Source organism: Solanum stenotomum, chromosome 11 (genome assembly GCF_019186545.1).
Source record: "Solanum stenotomum isolate F172 chromosome 11, ASM1918654v1, whole genome shotgun sequence".
Lineage (NCBI taxonomy): Eukaryota > Viridiplantae > Streptophyta > Magnoliopsida > Solanales > Solanaceae > Solanum > Solanum stenotomum.
The window spans coordinates 25,474,297-25,489,385 of NC_064292.1; the positions used below are offsets into that span (position 1 = coordinate 25,474,297).

Here is a 15,089-nt window from a genome sequence, read left to right on the forward strand (position 1 = left end):
TTATGTTTTTTCTCTATATTATAGATATACTTATAGTGTGTACTAAATATTCACACAATATAGTATCTATTATAATAAAATAATTTCATTATATATATATACTTATAATCTATCTATACTATATTAAATGCATGAAGGCCCTTAAAAATATTGTTTGAACTTCTTTCCCTTCATTAAAAGACTTCGCTTTAGATATAATTGTATTTTCATGCAATGACCCGGAAGGTCATTTTTTAAAACTTTCATAAAATTACCATTTTTCTCCTCCTAGTAATGACCCACAGTCATTTATGATTGACTTTTAAAATTTGGTTTCCAACTTTGTGTAAAGAGTTGTGATTTATGAAAGTTTTTGAAATTCAAAGACTAAAGATGCTAAAAAATGTTTTTCGGTGTCTTTCAGAGTTTCAAGTATCAAAATGAAACTCCATCGATTCCATCAGTCCATGAATGTGTATATTGGTCTGAGAGAGTTGTCAGTTTCTTATTCAAAGTTCCTAAATTGGAAAATTGTTAAGATTTTCGCCTTTGGATTGACTTTGGTCAACATTCGGAGTTCAAATACTCAGATCAGAATTTCAAGAGTTCCATTGAATTTGGGGAATGATTTTAGGCTTAAGTGAGGTCTAGGTTTAATTTTTAGAAGTTCCGAGCTTGATTTGGCCTTTTAGGCATTATGATTAGTTTATAGTGACATTCATAGATTTCAAGTTAAGGAGACCAGGATTCGTATTTTGATGGTTCTGTTGAGTACAGAACGTCAAGTATAATTGATTTGCATATATAGTTTGTGTGTACGGGGTTTCAGATGAATCCTAAGGGTCCATTCGATGATTTGAAAGTTGGCTGATATTTCTATTGTTGGTGTGTCTCGCTTTCCCGAAGGGTACCTGACGATCGCGATGTTCGCGTTAGAGAGACCATGATCCTGAAAGCAAAAGGCCTCTTTTAGGCAGAGTCCACTTAAGCGAATCGTGAGTCATGATCGCGATGGTCACGAAAGTGAACCCTGGTACGCGAAATCGAGACCCCCCAACTTTTGTGGGTTTCTCTTAAGAGAAGATGAGTTCGTTTAAGAGACATTAGGGAACCCTTTTTGCCTGCCATTTTCTGGGTTTTACCCATTTTTCCTTATTTTAAGCTTTGTAAAACCCTTAGAGGCGATTTTGAAGAGATTTCTTCTGCTAAAACAATTGGGTAAGCCTTTGAAATTATAAAAATTCATTTCCCTTTGATTATTTATGGATTTTAACATCAAAACTTGAGATTTTGATTGGTAAATGACAAGGTTTTTTAAGAACTTGATTTCCAAAGTAAAATAGTGATTGTGAACTGATTTTAACTCCTGTTTTCAAAATGGTTTTCACCAATGAGTTTCAAATGTCTTGGGTAATACTTTCAAGTAAAGATTTTTTAATTCAAATCTCATTTTCGGAATTGGGTGTTAGAGTTTATATAACCCATTGTTGAAAATGTATGAATTGAGAATTACTATTTCCATAATCTTATTTTGATTACTTGATTGAATTAGACAGTGAGGTTTTGAATAATGTTCGGAAGGGGAAGACTCAGGTCTTGGATTGACTTTGATTGAGTTGAGGCAAGTAATTTCTATACCTTGTAAAACTTGTAGAATTCTTATATTTTCCCTTCATTATGTGTGTTTGAGAGCAATAGGAATGAGGTGATGGGTTCAATTAATCCGCTTGATTGATCTTAATGAATACAAAGAGGATTAATGAAAATAAAATGTGTTGATCATAATATATTATGAATTGCCTTGTTATGGACCCAAATGTGTTGATTGATGGAAAGCCTTGTTGGCATTGTTGTGGTCTTTAATTGCTTGAATTGTTGTCTCTTTCTTATGGTGTGAAATTTCTCATTTGCATTGATTGTTGTGCACCGTGATGAGACAAGTGATATAATGTGAAAGTTGAAAGGAGGACTAGTGTTTATGTTGAGGTCTTTATCGGTGAGTGTGATTGTGCTGAGGTATTTAACAGTGAGTGTGATTATGCCGACATCTTTATTAGCGAGTGTGATTATGTCGAGGTCTTTACTGCAAGTGTGATCATGCCATGTTTTTTACTGGTGAGTGTAATTATGCCAAGGTCTTTACTGGTAAGTATGATTATACTGAGGTCTTTATCGACGAGTGCAATTATGTCGAGGTCTTTACCGATGAGTATTATTGATGCCGAGTTCATTGTTGTCGAGTGTTATTGATGCCGAGGTCATTACGAATGAGTGTTATTGAGGTCGAGGTTATTTTCGATGAGAACTTGGACTGTGGGTGTTCCCCGTGAGTCCCGATTTATATTTGTGCCTGATAATCATGATAATTGTGGTTGTATACTTAATTGTTGTGCTTAATAACCTTAATTTGTGTTATTGATGACTTGATACTTGTGATTGGTACATTTGACACTTGTTGGTTGTTGAACTATAATTATTGGACTACGATTATTAAGCCTTGTTAACTGTGTATTGTAGAATTATTAGGTTGGGCTGATTTCTATACAGGTTGTAGTTTGAGGAGGTTCAATTTGGATAAAAGGAGTACTCGATTTCTATTTAGTTTTGCTTTTTTTAGTAGGTTGACTATTGAGTACTGTGTTGTTTGGTACACACTCATTGCTTCTACAATTGTATAGGTTCCGGTTCCGGACCCGTGTGATTTAATAACGCTATCAAAGATACTTAATCTAGTTCTAATCATCAACGATCGTTAGTCAGTATATAAACCAACTAAATGACTTGGGGTAGAATCCCACAGGGAGTGGTACGTGCTTTAGATTCAATAGAAAAGTACGAATATGTTCAAATTAGCCAAAGGCATAGACATTTACGAATAAAAACATAATTAAAATCAGGGGTGACAGGAATGTCAAATAACAGGGGATTTGGTTTTAATTATCAACTACAACAGCAATAAATAATACAATAATAACAATAAAGAGATGGGTTCTTAGGATGTGATTCAATTATAGGTTAATGTAGACAAATGGGTAATTGCAATTATTAGGAAATAGATGAATATAAGTGAATAAGCTAGACTATAAAGGAGGTAAACTTTCTCTCGAATAATTTACCCCGAATCAAGTCGATTTCTCTCGAACATCGACAAGCATACAAAATAAGAACAACTTACGCCTTAGTTCATTCACTCTCTCGAGCTGAATGTGTGGAAAAGGGTTTAGGATTCACTCTCTCGAGCTGAACCCATGACAACCCAATACCCACCGAGCATCAATCAATAATCTTGGTTTTAAATCCTCTCTCTCAAGCAAGCCAAAAACACGAAGGTAGAACTGCATTTGCAACTACAATTCTTTAAGTTAAACCACAATTACTGATTAAAATCACTTCTAAACAACATTTAAACTAACAATTAACAATATCCATAAACTAAATCAGCCCATATTCACATAATCACACCCCAAGAATTGGGGTTTTAGCTATGCCACACCCCTTTTTGCGCACAGCGGCGGAAGGGTTTTTCCAATTTAAGTGACGTTATTGATTTAGGGATTATTTTACTGTTTCAGAGTTGCCACTTGGAATTGAGTTATGGTGTTCCAAGTCACCTTTTTGTTTAATCCCTTATCAAAAGGAAATGACTCTTTATATTAGTCTGCGAACCAGAAATTCGGGTAAGGAATTCTGTTGACCGAGGGGAAGGTATTAGGTACCCCTCGAGTCTCGTGGTTCTAGCACGGTTGCTTTTATTGACTTATACTTATCTTGATATGTTTTTGGATAATTTGTGTCTATACGCCATGGTTTGCTTATTTTTTAATTGTTGAATTTTTATTAATCTTAAATCGGATGCATAACTGCATTCTCGATCTTGACATTTGGAGACATAACCGTCTTCTTTGCATCACACCTAATAATCTATTCTTATTTATATAAGTCTCTACTTTAGATTAATAAAATTTAATTATATTATTGGACAAGGTGCATAACTGCATCCTTGATTATTTTTTATGTCTCCAAAAAGGTGCGCAATCGCATTCTTAATCGAAACAAATATTTTTAAATATTTTCTAAAAACTCATCTAGTCATTAAAAAAAAAACAAATATTTTTTCCTTTATACATAAAACTAAATAAAGTAAAATGAATCTAAATGCCTAGGATACAATATAAAATTTTTGGATTATTTTGTATTTTTTTTATTATTTATTTACTCTTAAATTTAATATTAAAATTAGACATACACATATTATATATTTTATTTTAATCTTAAAGTTAATGAAAAAAAAATTAGGCATACACATTCTAATCAGACAAAACAACAACGAATTGTAAAAAATAAAAGTTATTTTTTTTATAAAATAAAACAACAATAATTTATTTATTTATTTTTTAGCCTAACTATACCTACTTTATCATTATTATCTAAATGAAGACAAGAACAATGTTACGACCATTCATTTTTAAGAGATCACAACTAACAAATAAAATAAATAAATAAATAAATAAAATCATCGATTAAAGCTACCTTATTAATGAAATAGAGATATAACAACTAACAAATTAATCATTCCAATCAAATTCATGAATGAAACAAAATATAAAAAGAACCTGTCATAAAATTACATCAAATTCCATAAATAAATAAATAGAAAGGTAAGGTAAAGTTGAATACCGCAAAATCTTAACCGAAGCTCAATTAGAATACCCACAAATTTTTGTAGGTGTGTGTGGTGGTATATGTATGGTGTTTATATGAAAATAATAATGAGAAAGGAAGAGGAATGTGAATGTGTTGGTGAATTTTTAAGAAGATAATGAAATAAAATGGAAAGTTTTTCTTTTTGTTTTCTTGAGTGTAGTCCGGTTTTTTTTTTTTTGTTTCTGACCGTTCTCCTTTTTTCTTTTTTTGTGTGTGTATGTTGGTATATGTAGTAGTAGTAGTAGTGTATCGTGTGAGTATGTGTGTGTATAGTGGGGGGGATTAGTGGGGTAGTGGAGGAGTATGTGGGGTGAGGGTAGGTGTAGTGTGAGGGGTACGTGGGGTTGTGGGGGGTTTTTATTTTTATTTTATTATTTTTTCTTTCATAATTAATATATAAGATAATATAATGATAAGACTATTATTTATTTATTTTTAACTATTATTTATCTATTTTTAACTTGTAGAAAATTAAGTAGCTAATAATAAATTGTAATTATAAAATACTAGCTTATTTATTAAATTAAAATTAAAGAAACATATATTTTTTGTAACTTTTCATTTCTTTTTTAAACAATTGAAAATAAAACTTACCTTAAAAAGTGATTCTATTTTTGTTGTTTTCAAAAAAATTTTAAATAAACTTTAAAAAAATAAGATAAAAGTCATAAATATTTAGTTTAGATTTATAAAATATTTAAGCTCTAAAAGTGGTGTTAAACTTAAGTTCGGTCAAAAATTACGTGTCTACAGTTTGCCCCTCTTTGACTGCAAACACGAAGAGTTTCAAGACAAAGAAGTAGATAACGTGACAAATTTTGACCGGACTTGTATTTGAAAAATAAAATAAAATTGTGCGACCGAGTCTTGGTTTTGGACATCCTACATATCCCAGGTTATAAGGGAATCAGGTCACATGTAGTTCAAGGAGATGAGGTGATGAGTTTGAAGTTAAGTGAGGTTTCATCGAGGTTCCAAGTCGCAGTTCCTATCCTTACATAAAAATAATGAAAGCTAATAGTCAAAATGAAAATAAAAGTACAAGCTCCTATCTATACAACTTCTCTTGAGTCTTCACTTATGTCTTTACTTTCAGATATCACCTTGATTTTTAGGTGAGTATCTTGATCTTGAATTGGATTGAGGCTTAACTTGCCGCTTAGAGTGAGTTTTTGGCACTCTTCAAAATGAAAATTTGAATATGTTCTTGAATGACCGCATGTTTTCTTCATCAGAAGCTGAATAAAAATAGATGTCAGGAAGTCAGGCTGTTATATGCATTGAAGAAGCTGATTCTGACTATCATGAAATTGATCATTCTGAAAAAGAGTTGAAACTTTGTTCTTGAATTTCCAATCCATGTTTCGCTTGAAGAACCCTGAAAACCATCACAAACAAAAGAAATAAACAAAAATTTTGCCCCAATTTTCACTGGAAAAATTTTGTGAGTTATTAGCAAATGTAAATTTTCAAAAATGAACTCAGACTAGGAAGCGTTTATCCTAGGAGAAAAAAACAATAAAATAAAAAAATGTCTCCGAATAAGAAGTGTTTACCTAGGAGAAAATAACTAAATCCTACTATGTAAGAGGGTCCTGCTAATCCCATTATGTAGGAGGGTCCTGCTAATCCCATTATGTAGGAGGATCCGGCTAATCTAAATCTCATTATGTAGGAGGGTCCTGCTAATCTAAATCTCATTATGTAGGAGGGTCCTGCTAATCCCATTATGTAGGAAGGTCCTGCTAATCTAAATCTCATTATGTAGGAGGGTCCTGCTAATCTAAATCCCATTATGTATGAGAGTCCTGCTAATCTAAATCCCATTATGTAGGAGGGTCCTGCTAATCCCATTATGTAAGAGGGTCCTGCTAATCTAAATTCCATTATGTATGAGGGTCCTGCTAATCTAAATCTCATTATATAGGAGGGTCCTGCTAATTCCATTATGTAGGAGGGTCCTGCTAATCTAAATCTCATTATGTAGGAGGGTCCTGTTAATCCCATTATGTAGGAGGGTCCTGCTAATCTAAATCTCATTATGTAGGAGGGTCCTGCTAATCTAAATCCCATTATGTATGAGAGTCCTGCTAATCTAAATCCCATTATGTAGGAGGGTCCTGCTAATCTAAATCCCATTATGTAGGAGGGTCCTGCTAAACTAAATCTCAGTACTTTAGGAAGATCTCAATTAACAGAATCATCAAATAAAATCACCACAATATTTTATCCCCTTTTTTTTTTAGTTTTTAAATGTCTTATATTAGGAAATGTTTATCCTAAAAAAAAATGAAAATAATTGTCTCACACTAGAAAACATTTATCATAGGAGAAACAATGCAATAATATTTTTTATTTTATATTTTTTTTCTTTTTCTTGCAATAATATTAACAAATTTGAGTCTTCAAGATATCTTTTACGTAAGAAATATTTCCCTGTTTTAGAAAAGAAACAAAAGAAAGTTTTTTTTTTTTTTTTTTTAATGGTGGTCAATTTGTGGCATTGACTTTAAGGATAGTTGCTCCTGTTGTTGCCATGCTTGAAGCTAATTTTAGCTTGAGATTGACTGTTTTCGTTTGCTAGTCAACTCACCTTGATAATCTTGAAAACATCTCTAGTTGTTCAGAACTTCCAACTTCAAATTTGTTTTACTGTTTTCACCCTCCAACAATAATTGAACCTTGTATTAAAAAATTGTCAATTGCTGACAAGTTACTATGCATATCACTATTTCTTGAATCATGTCACGATTGATGGGCTAATCAAGCCTTGTTTTGTGCAATTGAAGAGATGGTAGGAATTTTGAAATCATTTTCTGCCTGCTTAATGAAGACTATCTCAAGATTGAATTGAGCGAGACGCAAAATAAGAAGAAATAATATTTGATCCTTTTAAGAAAAAAATAAAAAAAATAAAAATAATAATAATAAAGAAAAATAAATGGATTTCATTGATAGTGGTGGTCAATTCTAATGACCATGACATGCTTTTTGGATTAAATGGTCTGGTCTGTCCAATCAATCTAAACTTTATCTTTGTCAAACTTTCAATTTTGAAGTCAAACTTCTATAATCCGACTTTTGCACTAGATTTATGACTAACACTTGATTAGTGGTGCCTCGAAAGGTTTTCACTAACAAGTTTTTTTTTTTTCTTATCTCTCACTCACTATCGTCTTACGGTACCCTGAGGGTTTTCACCAATAAGACTCTCTCATTTTTTACTTTCTCTCGACTCAAATGATCTCCTATAGGGATTTTGAGGATTTTCATCCATAAGATTCCCTCATTTTTCACTTCTTATGCGAGTGGCATAACATTTTTCCTTATATAATCAACACTAAAAGCTTGCTTGACTTGTCATTGTTAAAAATTGATCAGAAGGTCTTTATTTGGATTGTAACGTGGCTTTTGGACAGGGTTAAAATGAAAGGATTGGCATGAAAGCTCAAAGATACTGCATAACAGGGTTAAGACTTACAACTTTTGAAATCGACTCTTTTTACAAAAATACAATAAAATAATAATAATAATAATAATAATAATTATTATTATTATTTTTGCCCCAGTTATTGTGATGAGGACTTTCTAGATTTTTTTTTTGTTTTGTTTGTTTGGACCGAACCTCAAAATAAGGTTGCCTACGTATCTTGTCAAAGCAAGAATCAGGTCAAACGTAGTTCAGGAAGTTTGTTTTTTTGTTGTTATTGGATTTTTTTTTTTCACTCCAATTTTTCTTTCTTTTTTTTTTCCTTCTTTTTTTCTTTTTTTTTCACTTTTCTCTTTTCTTGACCTTTTTTTTAATTATTTTTTTACTGTATTTTGATTCCAAAAGAGGGGTGTGAAAGAAAATAAAATTAAGGCTCAAAAGGGATAGCAAAGGATTACATAGTGTTTGGATAGTAGAATGAAATGCCTTCGTCATATCAATTATTAAAAATGTCAAATACAAGCAATTCCCTTTAAGATGTGAAGTGAAAATCATACAATATTTCTTTGCAACATATGTATTGATGAATATGTATATCATTTTGTTGCATGTTTGTCAGCTGAGTGTAATACCTTCTTGACAACAAATGACATGTCAATTCCTTTTTGATACTAAAGGAAGTATCAAGGTATCTAAGTCCTTTATTCATTTCCTCAAAACAAATTTTTTTCTTTGATGTATTCATTTCATGATTAGATATTATCTTAAGATCTGACCAAATCCTTTTGCATATCATGTCACAAAATTGAACTGAAAAGAGATGTATATGTGTAATGCCAAATAGAACGGATCAAAGTGACACAGAATAAAGATTATATTAAAAATTTAAAAAAAAACTTGGTGACAAGACAACAAACTAAATTTAGGTCACAACTCAAACTACGACAAGACTAAACAAACAAACGCATAAGAGAAATGATAGAAAGATTTGACTTACTAAAAATAAAAATGATTGCATAGCAGAAATGATGACAAAATAAACTATCTATACACTCTTTTTAGAGAAAAGAAGAGTGTCTCTCAATCACCAAGTTGAACTTCTTAGCCACTGCTTTGCACGTTAGCCTTCGTAAAAGCTCTACCAATTTCAATTGTCTTTTCTTCAGAATTGTCATATTCTTTGTCATCACATATCATCTCGATAAAGTGTACATCACTATGCGCCGGTAGAGGATTCTTAGTAACATTTGGGGGGGTCATCATTTTGAACCACAATCATCTTTGTTTGAATCATCTCTTCCACCCTTTTTTTAAAATTACGACAATCTTCAATACTGTGCCCTGGAGCATCAGAATGGTATGCACATCGTGCTGTAGGATTGAAACCCTTTGCATGTGGATCCACATAATTTTGAGGAATCGGCTCTATTATCTTCAAATGTTTCAATTTGTTAAATAAACTTGTGTAAGACTCTCCAATTGGTGTGAAATTGTTTCTAGGCCTTTGACCTCTTTCGAATCCCTGTCTCGGACAAAAATTATAAGGTGCTCGAAAATTTTGAGAAGAAGAGTGAACATTTTGATATGTTGGCGCTCGCCATTGAGGATAGTTTGGTGGGTATGCATATTGTTGTGCATTGTAAACTGCATATTGAGGTGGAATAACATAATATTGTGTGTCTTGCATAGGGAGATAGTGATGGTATTGAGGTGGTGCAGATTGATAAGGTGGACCCCTTGGACCTTGTTGTGTGCCTGACACAACATTTGCTACATCCTCCTTCATTTTCTTTCTCCCAAATTTTCCTGATCCATTTTTAATCACCTGTGTTGTAGCTTTCAAAGCAGCTTGACTTACAATTTTTCCAGACTTGATGCCATTTTCCACCATTTCACCAATCTTAATAACTTCAGCAAATGTTTTTCCAACAACGGAAAGTAAATAATGAAAGTAATCTGGTTCTTGCGCTTGAAGGAAAACATCGATCATTTCAGACTCTTTCATTGACGGCTTAACCCTAGCAGCTTGCTCCCTCTACCTAATAGCATATTCACGAAAATTTTCAGTGGTCTTCTTCCTCATGTTGACAAGTGAAGTGCGATCTGGAACTATGTCAATGTTATATTGAAATTGTTGAACAAAACATCGAGCCAAATCATCCCATGTATGCCAGTTAGAAGTATATTCGTCTATGAACCATTCTAAGACAATTCCCATCAAACTTTCCCAAAAATAAGCCATGAGCAATTCATTTTTGCTTCCAGCCCCTCTCAATTGATTACAATATCTCTTTAAATGAGCTACAGGATCTCCATGTCCATCATATTTCTCGAACTTTGGAGTTTTAAAATCGATGGGCAGATGAACGTGGGGAAACATGCACAAATCATTGAACGAGACACTTTTGTGACCTCCCAATCCTTGCATATCTCTTACACTCTGTTCCAAACTTTTCATTTTTCTAGCCATTTCTTCATGTTCCTCATTCTTAACAACTTTTTTAGCTTCAATATGGGAACTATACTGATGAGTGTGAGGGTAAGAGCTTGGAATTTTAAAAGTCAATTCAGAAGTATAATCTCTATCATATTGAACTTTGGGTAGAGGATCGTTGTTGGATTTTGGCTCCATTATAGGTTGTTGAACGACATTAGTCGGCGCACTTGGAATGAATAGTGGATTACTTGTCATAGGCGTATTCAAATGGTGCACTGTAGAAGTTCCAGCTACATTGGATGCGGGACCGAATCCAGGTGGATAAATTGGATCACTTATCGATACTTGGACAGGGGGTGACATATTTGTATTTAGATAGTCACGGATCGAAGGCGGTGGAGCATGTCCACTCATCCAAGCTTCGTACATCTCCGTCATTTGTTGTCTTAGTATCCTTATCTCTTCGGCTGACACTGTTTCTTGTGACATCATCTGGTTCTGGACCTCATCATTGTCCGACTCATTTCCGTCTTTGTGAGTCATTTTCTTTTTCCCTTTTGACCTTATATTATAGGAATGGGATGCCAGCTTAACCACAAATCAACCACCTTAATTTAACTGTGCATAGATAATGATGTTTGTTAGGGTTTGAGCTTCCTCAGTTATAATTTTTTTTTAATAATGCACTGATCAAATCCGTTTGAGATTGCATATGTAACACGCTTGCAAAGATCTTTGCATATTTTTTCAAAAACTCAATAATTAAGTTTTTCTTTTTTAGAGCTTTGAGATAAAGTTCTTTAGTTTTTTTTTTATTTGAATTATTAAAAGAAAATTAATAAAAACTTATTTTTGATAAAGATTAAAGCTTCTTGTTTTCCATTTTTTTTTTAACTTTTGAAAAACGATTTTTTATTTTTTATTTTTGAATAAAGATCACCGAACCCAAAGAGGGTTGCCCACGTATCTCATTGAGGTGGGAATCAGGTGTGCGTAGTTCGTCCAGATTGGACAGTAAAAAAAAATTTTAAGATATTAATTTTTTTTTTGACAAATGTAACTTTTCAAAGTACTATGAAAGTAAAATATTTTGAATTTTCTTTTTACAAACTTTATGAAAAAAAATCTAAATAAAAATATTATTATTCTTTTCATTAAGTAATGGAAATTTTTTATTTTATTTCAAGAAATGTATAATAACTTCTAAAAGAAGAAATATTTTCGTGTTTTCTTTTTTTTAAAAATAAAATCAAAAGATAAAAATAAAAAATAAAAAATTTCATTGCATTAGTGATGTGAGGTCAAAATACATATTTTTAATCATTATTTGCCTCACATTTAGTATTTATATTTGTCCTTTACGAGCATAAATTTTATGGATTGTGCTAAATTGTGTATTTTATTTGTAGGATTAAATTGATGGAAAATTGGAGATGTTTGGAGCTAAAACGAATTAAAGATGGAAAGTTGAAGAAGAAAATCAAGCAGGCAGCTTAATGGAAATAAGTTAATACAATATTAATATAATTTATATGCAAATAAGGAAAGAAAAACTTACCTGCTGGTCCACGTATCAGGCAGCAACATCAAAAGAAGTTACACGCACAAACTTGGAAGCTACACGCGGAGAAAAAGGAATCCAATTCCTTTCGGGTTTTGATTTCCTAATTTGTTTGGACTCAATTATTTTATTTAGGGTTTCCTACATCTATAAATAGGGCATGGAAATAATTAGAGGGGAACCATGATCGATTAACAAGGTATGAATAGTAAATAAGCAATTCTTGACTAGTATTTTGCATGCATTGATAATTATTTCGTTTAAAAGTCTTTTTAACCCTTGTTTTAAATTTTATTTAATGCTTTGGGGACATAGAATCTTTTTAAGTGTGGGGTGGAGGAATAAATTCCTAGTTTTTACTGCTTTATTGAGTCTTTTTTTTAATTAGGATGGGTTCCTTGGCTTTTGTTTTCGGTTCTTTTCCTGAGGATAGTCCCTTTGAACCGAGTGTTTTTTTTTAGGAATAAATTTTATTTTATTTTATTTTTTTGGAGAGAAAAGAAAAGACCCTTTTGAGTTATGTGATACTTACTATTTGGGCCTAATTTTTGAGTAGTACTTTCTTGTGAATGCTTGATTAAAAAAAAATGCAAACTCTTTGACATCTAAGCTCATGGTTGTGACTTTGTATATAGCTTATTTTATTTTGTAGTTTGTTATGATCCTTTCTCTCTTAGAAGTGGAGTTGATCTATCTTGATTGATACTTGTGCCATGTGTGGTGAGACTTTGTTTATTCCATGTTTTGCATCTTAGTCTAGAACTTGCCCTGCATGTTATTGAAACGAAATAAAAAGTGTTGCTTTGTTTAGGAGATGATAATAGGCTTTCATTGATTTGTCTAGTAAATTTTTGCCTTTTCAGATATTTTATCACTAGTTAGCCCTTTTGAGCCTGTAGCCTTTTATTGGTAGCCATATTTTGTCCTTGACTATTTTGTTGAATCCCTAGTTTTTGCACCTTGTTTCCTTGAGCATTATATCATAGACTTATTCTAATTATCAATTCTGAGAAAAGGGATGGTTGAGTGAAAAGGTAATCAATGATAGCTACAAACTATTTAAAAGCCCTCTTTGAAAGAATGTGATATGAAAAAGAAAAGATAAGTTACCTTGATGATGGCCCTGGTCCTTCCAAGGATATTGTGCACCTTAACACATGTAAAATATGTAAGTTGAGGGTGGCTATTATGAAGGGAAACTTAAAAAAAGAAAAAAAAGAAAAAAAAAAGGATTGAAACATTCTTGAGATGAGAATTACTTGTGAAATAATTGTTGACGAAAGGGCTAAAAATAAAGAGAAGAAATTAATGGGTGATGAAGTCTAAAATTGCAAAGTGCTTAAGGAAGTGTAAGTCACTATTATATAGTTTTCCTATCCGTCCCTTAGCCTACATTACAACCCGTTAAAGTTCTATTTGATTCTATTCAAGCATGTTTAATTAGTGGAGATGTACATAATGGGCAAGCATATGGTTCTTTGTGCATACATGTGAATTTTCATTGTGAGTGTGAGAGTGTTCTTTGATGTGAAATTCTTAATTTATATTTAATATTTTAATTTGAGTGTGTGGACTATTTCTTCTTGTGAGGGCACTTGTTTCATGATAGATTGGTGATTTTATTAACTTTCTTTGATGAGAGTGAATGAGCAAGCTTAAAATTTGATGAGTTCAAAGTCCTTCCTTAAGGTTAGGAGGTTAGAAGTTTGTTGTTTATTTGGATGCCTTGCATAATGATTGAGAAATCTATGTGATGTTTTGAAAATGGTATATGGCCTAATTGTTTGTATTAACCAAAGTTGAATCTAATTACTGATTACAATATTAAGTCTTGCTATTTGTTTCAATTAGTCATACTAAAATGAGTCAACTTATAGAAACTTTCAAATAAATGCATTTTCATGTAGCACATAAAATGAGCTAAGTGGTTAAGTAAGAGAGGGATACTTGTCCTGGACGGACCCAACTATTGTTTTGAGGCTCACTAAGTCACATGAATCGGAGTCTTCTAGGGATAACCGTGTCTATGTTCTAGTTTTACTAGGTTCAAACCGGAATAAGATAGGTATCTAGACTGGCTTACCCGAGTAGACAACTCAAGTCAAGGAGGGGCAACTTATCGGTAACAACGCTATTCCGACTTCATTGTTGGTCCAACCTTGCCTAACATGTGTGACTAAAATCCTTCACTGGGTGCCCAGACACTCCAGTTTTATCTCAAAAAAAATTGGGATGCATAACTGCATTCCTTACTACTCTATTTTTAGAGACTCAGATGGTGTACGAGAAGACAAATTATATACAGTTCAACAATATCAAAGCGATAAATGAGCAGCAAGTAGCACATTAGGTCATCAAAACAATATATCCAATGAAATAATATAATAAAATAAAGTAAAAGTCAAATATACAAAGCTCGAATTCTAGTTATTCCCCAGCAGAGTCGCCAGAGATGTCACACCCCATTTTGCGCACAGCAGAGGAAGGGTTTTTCCAATTTAAGTGACGTTATTGATTTAGAGATTATTTTACTATTTCAGAGTCGCCACTTGGAATTGAGTTATGATGTTCCAAGTCACCTTTTTGTTTAATCCCTTATCAAAAGGAAATGACTCTTTATATTAGTCTGCGAACCAGAAATTCGGGTAAGGAATTCTGTTGACCGAGGGGAAGGTATTAGGCACCCCTCGAGTCCCGTGGTTCTAGCACGGTCGCTTTTATTGACTTATACTTATCTTGATATGTTTTTGGATAATTTGTGTCTATACGCTATGGCTTGCTTATTTTTTAATTGTTGAATTTTTATTAATCTTAAATCGGATGCATAACTGCATTCTCGATCTTGACATTTGGAGACATAACTGTCTTCCTTGGATCACACCTAATAATCTATTCTTATTTATATAAGTCTCTACTTTAGATTAATAAAATTTAATTATATTATTGGACAAGGTGCATCACTGCATCCTTGATTTTTT

The 15,089-nt window shown here is 32.5% G+C and overlaps 1 pseudogene; it reads right to left on the reverse strand.

Moving 5' to 3' along the window:
• Nucleotides 1–5,954: 5,954 nt before the first annotated feature.
• The window catches only part of LOC125845791 (uncharacterized), a 109,072-nt pseudogene continuing 99,937 nt past the window's right edge, over nt 5,955–15,089 (reverse strand).